Source organism: Antechinus flavipes, chromosome 1 (assembly GCF_016432865.1).
Source record: "Antechinus flavipes isolate AdamAnt ecotype Samford, QLD, Australia chromosome 1, AdamAnt_v2, whole genome shotgun sequence".
Classification (NCBI taxonomy): domain Eukaryota; kingdom Metazoa; phylum Chordata; class Mammalia; order Dasyuromorphia; family Dasyuridae; genus Antechinus; species Antechinus flavipes.
This window is the reverse complement of record NC_067398.1, coordinates 294,301,527-294,315,080: the sequence shown is the minus strand read 5'-3', so window position 1 is coordinate 294,315,080 and position 13,554 is coordinate 294,301,527. Positions and strand designations below refer to the sequence as shown.

The 13,554-nt window shown below is 35.0% G+C and overlaps 1 long non-coding RNA gene across 1 annotated transcript; it reads left to right on the top strand.

The window, feature by feature from the left end:
• The first annotated feature begins 1,654 nt into the window (after window positions 1-1,654).
• LOC127555222 (uncharacterized) lies at window positions 1,655-8,125 on the top strand. Its single transcript, XR_007952195.1, has 2 exons — window positions 1,655-1,830; window positions 7,947-8,125. It is a non-coding gene; the product is annotated as an uncharacterized LOC127555222 (long non-coding RNA).
• The last annotated feature ends 5,429 nt before the right edge of the window (window positions 8,126-13,554 follow it).

The following is a 13,554-nucleotide window of genomic DNA, read 5'->3' as shown; positions in this document are numbered from 1 at the left end:
TAGAAACGTATCTTTTCCCATTTGTTCAAGTCATTCTTACATACCATAAAATGAGAAGGTTTGCCTCAGAGGCCATCCAGTTCAATGTCCTAATCTTACAAATGAGGAAAATGAGACCCAGAGAAGTTAATAAACTCGCTACTGGTAACATTAGTTAACTAATAAGTGGCAGTGGTGGGATTTGAATCCAGGTTCTCTAAGATTCCAGAACTAGATCTCTTTCCATATACTACAGTGAGTCTTAAGAGGGAAGACTTGTTTGGAGGGTTTGTAGATTTTTCAGCCAATGCACCACCTCTCAGGTTGGATTTAAGCTCTATTGGAAGCAAATGTGAGGATAGACTTGGCAAAGGAAGTGACTTTGTCTACCATGGGCTTCTGCTCACCTCACATATGGTAGGCACAAATTGAATTATATTGAATTGATAATTTGCATGATCTTAGATTTCACTAATGTTGGATATTCTTTCTCCTGACTTCTCATCATTCAAAACTGTTATGATAAGATACATAAAATGTCTAATAGAGCTGCTAGGGGCACTGAGATATGAACTGACTTTTTTTCAGATTCATATAATAACTATGTATCAGGTGAGAACCTGAATTCAGGTCTTTTTGAGAGATAGGCAGCCTTTCCTTCCCCTTTGTCAGGCAACTCACTAAAATTACAAGTTATAGAACAGTGACTGATCTCCATTAGTAGAGAAAATTTCATTATTGGGAGTTCCCTAAGCCAAATAAATCATGTTTGGACACACAAAAAACATGGTCTTATTTTGAAATGACAGAAACAAAAATCTGATTTTGTCTTGTGATTCTGGGTAGAAGGACAAGTTTTTCTTTCATGTTATGTGTCAGGTTAAGCAATTATGTAGCAAACTAGATAATTATTAACTAAGAAAACTAGTGGTTTTCTAGTCACAGCTACTTAGAACTTGTCTAGATGTTTGTTTTCATTTGTTGCTTTCTTAGCTTTTAAATCTAGAATGTGGTGATTTAGATACTTGCAAAAAGAAAGAAAGTCACCACATATCCTTCTGAAAGGATGAGGAGGGTAGTTTTAGTTTGATTTGTCCAAAGTAGCTTTGATAAGACAAATAAAACAAGTAATTGAGTAAGAAATAAGTCCTGCTTGAATTAAATGAAGTAAACAGCAATAATAACAAATGGTTTGAATGTTTGAATTTTTTAGTTCCAGACATGAATAACCTCTGAACTTTAATATCTGACCTTTCTGGTAACGCTATAGCATCTAACTTATCCATTTGACAGACACTGACTCTAACTAAGTACCTGTTCTGCCCATGAAATTTCAGTAGCATCAACATTTTCCAGTGTTAAGAATTCAAAGCTAGGTTTGTTGTTACTATTAACAACTCATGAAAAAATTCATCTTTGAGCATTAGAAGAAAGTGTTTTGGATTCAGAGTCAAGGAGCCCCTTTTCAAACTCCAATTATTATATTTGTGTGACTTTGGGTAAACCAATTAGCCCCTTTGGACTTCAGTTTCTCATTTATAAAATATGGGGCTGGTCTAAATAATCTTTAACTCCTTTTGAAATTTCAAGTCTGTGACCTTATGATCTACATGACTTTGGATTACATTTAGTAACTTTCCACTTCTGTAAAATAAAGATGATGGTGTCTAAGGTTTTTTCCAGTTCTAAATTTATAATCTTGTGGTGTAGGATTCAAATTTCAGGCAAAGCACATATTTTCAAATGGACAGAAGCATATGAAGGTGTTTCTGAAGGAAAAACTGTAAGCCATTGGAGGAAAAAAAAAATCACCTGCTATTGAGAGGATGTTGTGTGTTTGGATTGGGATATGTAAGTTTTTTACTTTTTAAAAAAAACTTCCTTTTCCTTTTACTGAAGGTTTTTAGTTCCTGCTAAGTGGGTTTTCTAACACAATTTTAAAAAATTCAATTTTCAGAACTATAAAAGTGAATGTGCCATTTGGGTGCTACTTTGGGCTTTTTTAAAACTTTGGTGTTTTTCTGGCTGTGATAGAAGAAAAATCATAGATCTTCTTCACACTCCTGCTGTTTGGGATAAACTTCTTATATTTCTTTGCCTCATTTACTCAATTTTTGTTGTTGCTGTTTAGTGGTTTTCAATTGTGTCTTACTCTTTATGACTCTATTGAAATTTTCTTAGCAAAATATTGGAATGATCTGTCATTTACTTCTCCTGCTTATTTTATATATGAGAAATTGAAACAAACAGGGTTTGCCTGGGTCATACAGAAAATAAGTATCTGAGGCTAGATTTGAACTCAGGAAGATGAGTTTTCCTGATTCCAAGCCCAGAATACTATTCATTGTGTCACCTTGCTGCCCATTATTTATTTTATAGGTATATCATTTCTAATCTTTGCAGGAAACTTGCCTTCTTTCTCTTGCTAAAGGACTCATCTCTTTTTAATTTCTCAATATTGGTAAGTCATTGTCTTATCCTTGAGAAGTATAATAGGGTCATTCTTGTTCCTTTGTTGTTTGTTTAGTTGATTAATCATGCCTGATATTTCATGACTCCATTTGATGTTTTTTTTTAATCAGCTATTACTGGAGTGGTTTGCCATTTCCTTCTTTGGCTCTTTTAACATATGAAAAAAATGAAAGCAAACAGGTCAAAGTGCCTTGACTAGAGTTACACATCTCATAAGTGTCTGACTTTTCACTCAGATCTTTCTGACTCCATGCCTGACATTCTATCTATTATGCCACCTAATGCCTCAATTTGTTTGTCCTTTAGTTCTCAATTTTTTGTTTAGTGTTTAGCCTCTCGGATGTCCAATACATCCTACAATGTCCAAGTTAATAATGTCTATAGTTTTGTTAATTGCAGTCTTTTTACTCATTTACAATGGGCAGCTTCAAATGGCGTTATATTAGCTACCCACCAAACCTCCATATCATCTACCTTTAATCCTATAATAAAATGTCCTCTTCAATGCTGATTGCTTCTCTCTCTGCAGATACTTTTGTTCTCTATTGCTAATTCCCACACATAAAAATATAAAGTGGTTATTGCCATATTGCAAACTTCAAATATTTGACCTTAGTTAGCAGTTGTTAGTTTTACATGAAGTTAAACAGACTTCATCTTTTCCATTGTACTTACCCAAGGATAATACTTAATCCTAGAAGCACCTAAGCTCCAGTAGAAACAATGCTACTATAGGAATTCTTGGTATTCCTATATATTCTTTTCCTTTAATAGGATCCAGCTCTTCTTTCTGTTAACTCTGTCAGAATTTCTTGAACAGACAGTCCATGAATATATACGTGAAGCCATGAGACCAATAGACTGTGATCACATGATCAGAATGACTTAAACCAGAGTCAAGCTCTACACAAAAAAACTTCCTGACTGACACACAAATGACAGGAACCATGAATGATCTTTTGCTTATAAAAGTAGGCTGTTTTAATGCCATCTGTTGGACAACCTGCACTGTCTTGAGTCTTTACCCTAGTAAGTACTTTTGTGATAAGAGGGTTCCCTTCTTTCCAATGAAAAATCCCATTTCTTTAATGTCAAATGAAGCAACATTTGAAAAGTTATGGGATATCACTCGCACTCTGCCAGATGATTTCTGGGTGACTTTTGATGGCATGTGGCAAATAGAAGCAAGTATCTTCTGCATAGCTCAAGGGCCAAAGTAAAAGCAACAATGGAGCCTTAGCAATGGTTAACCAGTGGAAGAATCAAGAGATTACCATATCCCCCATTTCCTCATTTAATTAATTTCCATTCAATAAACACTAAGTACCTGTAATGTGCAATATGAGTACAAGAGTTTTGCACCCACCCACCCACCCACGCACACACACTTCTTGCCTTTAAAGAACCCTAGTCAGGACAAAATAGTATGATGGAAAGCTGCATGCAGTCAATGCTAAAGAGAGATCTAGAAAAAAGACCATGAGAAATTGAAGAGAGAGAAAGCTATCAGCTGGGAAAAGTGAAGAAGGCTTCATGGATCAAGAGATGTCTGAGCTAGTATTTGGACTTAATAGACTTTGGATTTGATAGATTAAAATATGGAGAGAATCTATCTTGGGGAATGGAGATGTTGTTCAGTCCTTTCAGTTGGGTTGACCACATTTTGGGGGCATTGCTTGGAAAAAATACTGGAATGGTTCCCCATTTTCTTGTCTCATTCATTTTACAAATGAAGAAACTGAAGCAAACCGGGTAAAGTGAATTACCCAGAGCCCCATAACTAGTAAGTGTCTGAGGCTAGATTTGAACCCAGGTTCTCCTCACTCCAGGGCTGATACTCTATCAATGGATAGAGACACAATGGTGTGTCACCTAGAATTAGAAATAGCTTGTGCAAATGAAATGGGTAGTTACAGGGAGGAGAGATCAAAGAACACCTTACTATCCTAATATGACTAGAATCTATTAAGTATGAGGGGAAGAAATGTGAAGTTAGGCTGAAGAGGTATGGTGGAACTAGATTGCAGGGAGCCTTTAATATCAGCTTTTTTTGTTTTATTTTCTGAATAGCAAAAGCATTGAATTAATACATGATTGAAATATAGACATAAGAAAGAAATCATGTGATAGAATTATTCTCTGCTCATCCACAAATAAATGAAATCTGGAAGATGGGAAAGAAACCTCCTGCCCAAAATCTGAAAGGGACTGGAAAAGTTTTCCCCTCACTTATGGTCCCCTGCATTACATAGGGTAGAAGAAGTCTTCATTTTATCCTGTAGGCAAAGTGGATACCCTGAAGGTGTTGGAGCAAAGGATGACACATCCAGACTTTTAGTATAAGATTTACTTAGTGGGTATACAGGATGTATCAAAGAGGAAGGAAGATTGAATCAGGGAGAAAAATTAAAATTTTTACAAATATAATAGCTTGTGTGAGAGATAATGAGGACTTGAATTAAAATGGTACTAGTAAGAAGAGTGGAAAGGAAGGGCAGGAACATTGAAGTATTGAAAAGGAATGGAAACTGGGCAACTGAATGGATTTGTAGGGTGAGAGAAAGAGATGACTTTTACCTTGTAAATTTGGAAGTTTAGGAAGGCCGTGGTTTCTTCCTCTGTAAAATGGGCAAATAATACCTGCACTGCTTATCTCACAGAATTGTTATGAAAACAACAAGCAATATAAACACAAACTATTATTATTTATGTAGTACAAAGAGTTATGCTATTTATGTTCTGAAAAACCTTAAAAGCTAGAAGTAATGAAATTGTGCACACATCTAGAAATAGATTGGGAAGGTATTTGGAGACATTTGGGATAAGTGCAGGGCAGTTAAGAGGTATAGATAGAGTCCTGGACCTGGAGTCAGCAAGACTCATCTTCTTGAGTTAAAATCCAGCCTCAGACACTTATTAACTGGGTGACTGTGCAAGTCATTTAATCCTGTTTGCCCCGGTTTCCTCATCTGTAAAATGAGTTAGAGAAGGAAATGACAATTCTAGTGTCTTTGCCAAGAAAACCCCAAATGGAGACACAAAGAGTAAAATATGACTCAAACCAACCACAGAATAACAGGGTAGGAGAATATATGTGTAGGGAGTAAAAAGTAAGATACTTAGAGGGTAGGGGAATTGTGTGTATGTGTGTGTGTGTGTGTGTGTGTGTGTGTGTGTGTGTGTGTGTGTGTGTGTATGTGTGTGTGTGTAGGGAATAGAATGGAAAAGGATGGAACTTGGTTGTTTATTGACTAAAAAGAAGAGGGGAAAACATCTAGGGAAATTATTTACTTTTTATATTCTAAACTTTTAACCTCTCAGTACTTTTGTTCTCTTTTATGTAAAACTAGAAAGGGCCATTATACCCAATCTATCAACAATATTTTAAATCTGTTTCTCACATGAATTTAGAAGAGATTTCTTGATCCTTTATTAATTCCAAAATAAACATTTCCATCTCCTCATCCCATGATGTACAGAGGGCTGTTTGATGGGATTTGTACCTCTGCAGACAGTTTCCCTAAGATGGATTGAAATATGCGTAATATTAGTAGAATTCTTTAGGAAACTCTCTACCCATACAAGTATTGCTAATTGAGTGATAACTTATTGTACAGTTGGATGAATCACCAATCCTGTTTTAACAATTATCAAATTAATCTCCACCATACTGTTAGAAACAAACTGACTTTGAAAATCAGGTATCAAGGAAATTGTATTGAGAAAGTCCACAGGAATTGATTGTTTCTGGCCAGAAATGGGCTCTGCCTTTCTAATAGGAAGAGGAAGCACTACAGAAGAAGACAAACTATATGCTGTTAGTTTGTCACAGTGCCCTCCCTCTAGAGAATAGATTGATCAGTTCCCCTTAAGGTAACATCATTTCTTACATTCTCCTCCTAAACATGCCTTCCCTCCCCTGTTATACATCCCATATTCTATTATTGAAGATCTAATTCTATTTGGGTTGTGTTAGCTTATATGCATGAATCTTATTAAGCAAGCACAATAAAGAAAACCTTGTTCAAGTCATTGACCCTGGTCAGTTAAAACTAGTTTCTAGCCTAAACACCTTCATCAAAAATTTGGAGCCAAGTGAGTCTCTTCTGAAAGCTCATTGATTAGTGATAATTATTATTAAGATCTTACATCACTTTGAGGCTTACAACATTCTGTGGAAACCTCCCTGCTCAAGGTTTTTGAGGAATCAAAACTTAATCATTCTGTGAAAACTTAGCCAGAGGCTAACTCTCATAATACTCACCTAAAACTACTGGCCTAATTCTATTATTTAATTTGTTCACCTGCAAGGAGTGGTTTACTGAGCAATTTATTATGACTTTCACTTCTCTCGCTTCAACAATCATCTCCTCTTTTATAAAGACCAAAACTTCTTATACTGTGGGTCATAACCCTGCATAGAGTCATGTAACTGAATGTAGGGGTCATGAAATTATGATTTATTATCAGTAAATCTTTGATTTGGATACCTATAGAATAGGCATACCTATTCTATCTATATACGTATGTACCTAGAATCACAGAAAAATTTCTTGGGCTAAAAGGGGTCACTAGTAGAAAAAGTCTAAAAAGCTGCGTAATACCCTGTAAACTCCTCAAGGGTAGCATTGTGCCTTATTTTTCTGTATTTTCCTCAGAGCTGAGGTAAACAGGCACTTAATCACTGTTTGCTGAATTGAATTCCACCAGTCTATTTTAAACAACTTTGCTTAATAGATACAGACAAATGTGAGTGCAGAGGAACTGAATTGTGCTTATATTGAAATGTGGCTTTCCTGCATGTTCCTGGGTGGGAAGGGCTTGTGACATGGAAGGTGGGGTCTGCTGAGAGTTAAAGGTTTGTTCACATGGGCAGGGGGACTAAGGCAAACTTTGTCTGGCCAGTGTCTTTCTCATTATTAATGCTGGGGAGCCAGTTGGCAGCTGGAGGGATGGGGACTGAGAAGATTTAAAAGCTGGGAAGCCAGGAGCTCTTGTGAGCCATCAAGCACTCAAAAGGGTGGGAAAGATGTCCTTTTAGTGGCTTCTTCAGAAAATGCCTCCTGCTTTTCTTTTGCTAGTGTAAACAAGAATTTTTGCTAGAGGAGCTGAAAGGACTTGAGTAGTACATCATTTTTTTTTTTCAAAAGAATAAAAGATTTAATTTAAAATTTTTTTAAATTAAAAAAAATAATTAAAAAAAATCCAAAAGGAATACATTTTTAGAAGGTTGGGGGGGGGGGGGATCAAGGCCAGTAGGTTGGGAGGGGATAAACATGACACAGGAAAAGAGAAGAGAAGAAATATACTAACTTTGAGACAATCTGACCAACATAGTCAGATTCTGTCCATGGTCAGTGACTCACAGATAAGGACACTGTAAGTCTAAGGATATAGGAAACAGGTAGGAAATGATGGAAGATTATGATCAGTTTTATAAATCTTGGAATGACTTTTGTTTCCTGAAAGACACTGATTGAGCTATTTTCTTTTAGAAGAGAAGAGAAAAAGTATGAAAAAAACAACTCTTTGCTTAGCAAATATTCTGCTGGAAGTCATGAAGAAAGAAGGCCACGGAGGACTAGCCAGAGGGTGAGGGGAAAAGCCCCTATACCTCTGGAAGAGCCATCCTAAAATTGACATAAAGTCCTAAAGTCTACAAATGCAAACAGAAGACTGAAATGTGTTCTATCTTGTCTTTCCCTGTTGGTTTATCTCAAGTTTATTTCTTTTTACCTCAAATGTTCTTGGTTGATGATAGAAATATTTAGAGTAAAAAAAGTCCTTTAAATAATTTTCTTTCTGATCTCTATCGTTGTGACATAAAGTGAGGCTTAGTTTCAACCACATTCATTTTCATTTTTGCTATTTTGCATTTGCTTTATAGTAACTTGAGTGCCTACTGTATGCTATTTGCATAGCCTTTGGTGCATCTGCCTGCTTGAAGTCTCTCCCTACTCCAATCCATCTGCTGTTCAGCTGCTAAGGTGATTATTCTGAAGTGAAGTTTTGACATCGTCACACACACTTCATTTCCCCAGTTGTGATTCCCTACCACCTTCAGGATAAAATCTTTAAAAAATCTGGCATTCATAATTCTTTATAATTAACTTCCCTCTTACTTTTCCAGTCATCTTATACCTTCCTCCCTGCCATATACTATTTGATCTAGTGCCCTTGACTTCTTCTTTTCCAAGCAAGACTCTCTGTATCTCAGCTCCAGGCATTTTCTCAGCTGTTCCCTATACTCAGGATGTTCACTCACCCTCTTCCTCGCTTCTCTTGCTTTAAGTCCCAACTAAAATCTTATTTTCTATGGGAAACCTTTCTCAACTTCTCTTAATTAACTAGAATTAGGATATACATCTTTCCTTTTTTAATCATTTCCATTTTTTCCTGTTTATAGCTTGTTCTCACACATTTACTTGTCTTTTGCAATACATTATGAGCTTCTGAAGGACACACACATAGCACATATGTAAACACAGAGGACACATGTGCAACACATACATGTACATACATATATGTGCACACACATATACACATGTTAGATATATGCTTCTATATCGCTTACTAAAGGCTTCTTCATATGCCTCAATTGTAATATAGAGGGGACCCTTGATTCCCATAAGTCTGTCCTTTTGAGAAAATAAGCTTATTATTTTCTACAAAGCTGGAAAAGATTCAAATAATCCATTGGTATCCAATAATATATAAAGAACAGTTTAAGCAAAGGAGCTTTTCATAGTAATAGTTACTAGGTAAAGGTTTTTAAAAAAAAATCTATTTTGCCACAGAAACAATTAAAAGGCTCTTATGGTATGGAAAGTTTGTGTTCTATGACATTGGAGGGAATATATATACATATATATATATATATATATATATATATATATATATATATATATATATATATATATATATATATATATATATATATATATATATATATATATATATATATATATATTATATATATATATCAAAGAAATGCCAGACTTTTAAAATTATGTGCCAGGGACTAATAGGATAGGACTATATTTCTGATGACTTCCCTTTTAAAATTTTGTTGGAACAAACAATGTATTTTAATACAATATTTTTTTATTTTTTATTTTTTTGTTCCGTTATTTATTTTGTTAAATATTTCTGAATTACATTTGAATCTGGTTCTTGAATTGTAGGGACACCAGAAGGCATCTTTGACACCCCTGATCTAGAACAATCCCCTTCATCTTATAGAAGAGGAAGCTAGACAAGTGGAGATGTCTGTCCCTAGGGTTCAAAAAGAAAGGTCAGTGAAGCCAGAATATCAGTCCTGGTCCTTTCATATCCCCTCTTCTTTCCACTGTATTTATGTTGTCTCTTAGAGTCCTTTGCCACCAGAGTAATGGCTTCTTCCTAAATAAGAATAATTTTTAAAAACATTAGAGCTTCACTTCCACATGAACATATCCAGAAAGGAATATAGATCACAGAAAATTAAAGCTGGCAGGGCCTCATCTAATGCTCGCTATTTAATAAAGGGAAAAAATGAGATCCAGAGAAATGAGATCACTTACTCAAGAGTATACAACTAACTAGTGGCAGGATTGAGGTTTATGGACCACCAATGGAGTGCTTCTACCCACCCACCCCCAAACTCCCTCAATACAAAGCCTCACAATGCCCCCTTGGATTGAGGCCATGCTCTGTTCAATTGTTATTTTATTGCTTGTCTGATAATGTTCCATTTAAAATTATCTTGGATGATGATTAAAAAATTAGTAATTTTATGGACACTGAATAATTTTGAGCTATAGAAAGCTATCAGTTGTCTCCCTCTCCCCACTATAGTCTTTTGTTGTTGTTTAATGAGGCAATTGAAATTAAGTGACTTGTCCAGGATTATACACTAGTGTCAGGTGAGATCATCTTTGAACAGAGTCCTCTTGACTCCAGGACCACTCCTCTACCCCCTACTCTACCTAGTTTCACCCAGAGTCTTAATATCTAAATTACTCCACCACAAAAATTGTCCTAAAATGAAGTAGCTAATTCAATTTTTGTATACTTACAAGTAAATATTGATCTTGATATTATGGTACTCCCTCCTCCCTCCCCCCCCAGGCATACAAAATGCTTAAGAAGTAAAAGATTTAGAGAAACTTCTCTCAGATTTATGACTTGAAAGCTAAATGTGATGGGAATGAATGAGGAGCTCAAGAAATAGAAATTGAAGCTGGGAAGAAAACATTAACAAGAATATTATAAACATGCTGGCAAACTGAAGAAGTGACAGATGGTCTTCCTATTCACATGCTGTAACAAGGACAAAAGTAATCTGGGATCAGAAGTCAGGGACACACGAAACAATAACAAATAAAAGGTTCTCTAACCACCAAACAGCATCTCCTTTTTCTATCTCCTTTCTCCTTTCCCCTGATCTGTGACAAGTGATTCTCTCTGTTTTGTTGGTTTTGGTTAATGGCTGAGTAATCTCTGTCTTCTTATGTCTGATAAAAGTTGTTATATAGAACAACTTATCTTATTTAATATTATATTGAAATACTGGTAATAGCAATAAGAAAAGGAAAAGAAATAGAAGAAATCAGAATAGGCAATAAGATAATAAAACTATCTCTTTATGAAGATATGATTTTATACTTGGAAAATCCTAAAAATTCAACTAAAGTTAATTGAAACAATAATTTTAGTGAAATAGCAAAATATAAAATAAAGCCCCATAAATAATTAGTGTTTTTATATGTCACTAAGAAAACACTGTAAGACAAGGTATCAAGAAATATCCCATTTAAAATAATTATAGAAAGTATAAAATACCTGGTAATATGCTTGGACAAAACTGTTGTGTTCTCTTCTTTTTTATAATATAAGCTCATTCTGTGTGGGAGCAGGTTTCTTGGGGAGATTTTCTGGAGGCAGCCTTAGTTCCAATTCAGAGTAATAATCACTCCAAATACAGCCAGGTATTAAAAGTTCAGATCTTTTATTGCTTCCTCCAAAATAGACTGGTTAGTTTTCTTGGTGGCCTATCTCTCTGCCTGGTTCCAAGAGCTCTTGCCACTTATCTTATGCCTCTGCCAGCTTCGACTTCTCTTCTTCCAAATGTCCCCAGCCAGCACCAAGGTGAAAGTTGGAATGAATCTGTCTTGCCTCCGAGACAGGCTTCTGGCTCTCAATCTCCCAGAGTGCTCCGTGTCTGCCCCAGAGTGCTCTGTGACCCTAAGAGCTTCTTGTTTATATGAGCTCTCTAAAGGTGTAAACACAAGCATTGTTTCTATCAGTTTCACTTAGTACCTTGTTTCAAGTTCTGGCCCCTAACATCTCCTTTTAAGATCAGATCAATCATACTGAACCATGCTAAATTAGATAATTATTGTCTCTATCAGCTCTAATGAGTTAACACTTTGTAAAGATTCCAACACAAAACAAATCCAGAAACTACAGGAACATAATTATAAAATCATTTTTATTCAAATAAATTCACCTCTAAATATGTGGAGAAATATTAATTGTTCATGGGTAGACAGAGGCACTATAATAAAAATGACAATTTAACCTAATCTATTCATTGCCATCCCAATTAAATTACCAAAAAAATTTATTTACTGTTAGAAAAAAAATATTTTGGAAAAATAAAAAGTAAAGAATATCAAAGGAATTAATAAAAACATAAAGAAAGATGTTTTAGCAGGATTATGTCTTAAATTATAAGGCAGTAATCATCAAAATTATCTGATAATGGCTAAGAAATAGGTAGCTCAGTGGAACAGTATACATATTGTTGTATATTCACAGCGACAAATGATTATAGTAATCATGTGTTTGACAAATGTAAGGATTTAAACTTGGGTTAAGAATTTAATATAAATTCAATACAAAATTTTTATGGGAAAGCTGGAAATTGGGCATTTGCCAGTATCTTGCCCCATTTACCAAGGTGAGGTCAAAATCAGTACATGACCTAGATATAAAGGGAGATATCATGAGAAAGTTAGAATATTGGAACAGACTTCTGGATCGGAGAATAATTCATGAATAAACAGGAGATAGTATTGTAAGTTGTAAATGGGTAGTTTTGATTATATTAAATTAAAAAGTTTTTGAAAAAAAATCAATGTAGCCAAAAATAGAAAGAAAGCAGAAAATTTTGGGAAAAATTACCAACACTTTCTCAGAAAAAGTTCTCACCTCAAATATATAAAAAACTTTGTCAAATCTATAAGAATACAAATGACATAAAAAAAGATGAGCAGCAAAAGTTATCAAACTGTGCATACCCTTTGATCCAGCAGTGTTTCTACTGGGCTTATATCCCAAAGAGAGCATAAAGAAGGGAAAGGGGTCTGTATGTGCACGAATGTTTGTGGCAGCCTTCTTTGTAGTGGCCAGAAACTGGAAACTGAGTAGATAGATGCCCATCCGTTGGAGAATGGCTAAATAAATTGTGGTATATGAATATTATAGAATATTATTGTTCAGTAAGAAATGACCAACAGGATGATTTCAGAAAAGCCTGGAGAGACTTACACGAACTGATGCTGAGTGAAATGAGCAGGACCAGAAGATCATTATATACTTCAACAACAATACTATATGATGATCAATTCTGATGAAGCTGGCCATCCTCAGCAATGAGATGAACCAAATCAGTTCCAATGGAGCAGTAATGAACTGAACCAGCTATGCCCAGCGAAAGAACTCTGGGAGATTACTAAGAACCATTACATTGAATTCCCAATCCCTATATTTTTGCCTGCCTGCATTTTGGATTTCCTTCACAGGCTAATTGTAAAATATTTCAGAGTCCAATTCTTTTTGTACAGCAAAATAACAGTTTGATTATGTATACTTATTGTGTTAAATATATTAAAGTATAAGTTAGATATACTTATTGTGTATCTAATTTATACTTTAATATATTTAACATCTACTGGTCATCCTGCCATCTAGGGGAGGGGATTGAGAGAATGAAGGAAAAATTTGGAACAAAATGTTTGGCAATTGTCAATGCTGTAAAACTACCCATACATATAACTTGTAAATAAAAAGCTATTTTAAAAAACTAAATAAAACAAAACAAAACAAAACATGAGCAGG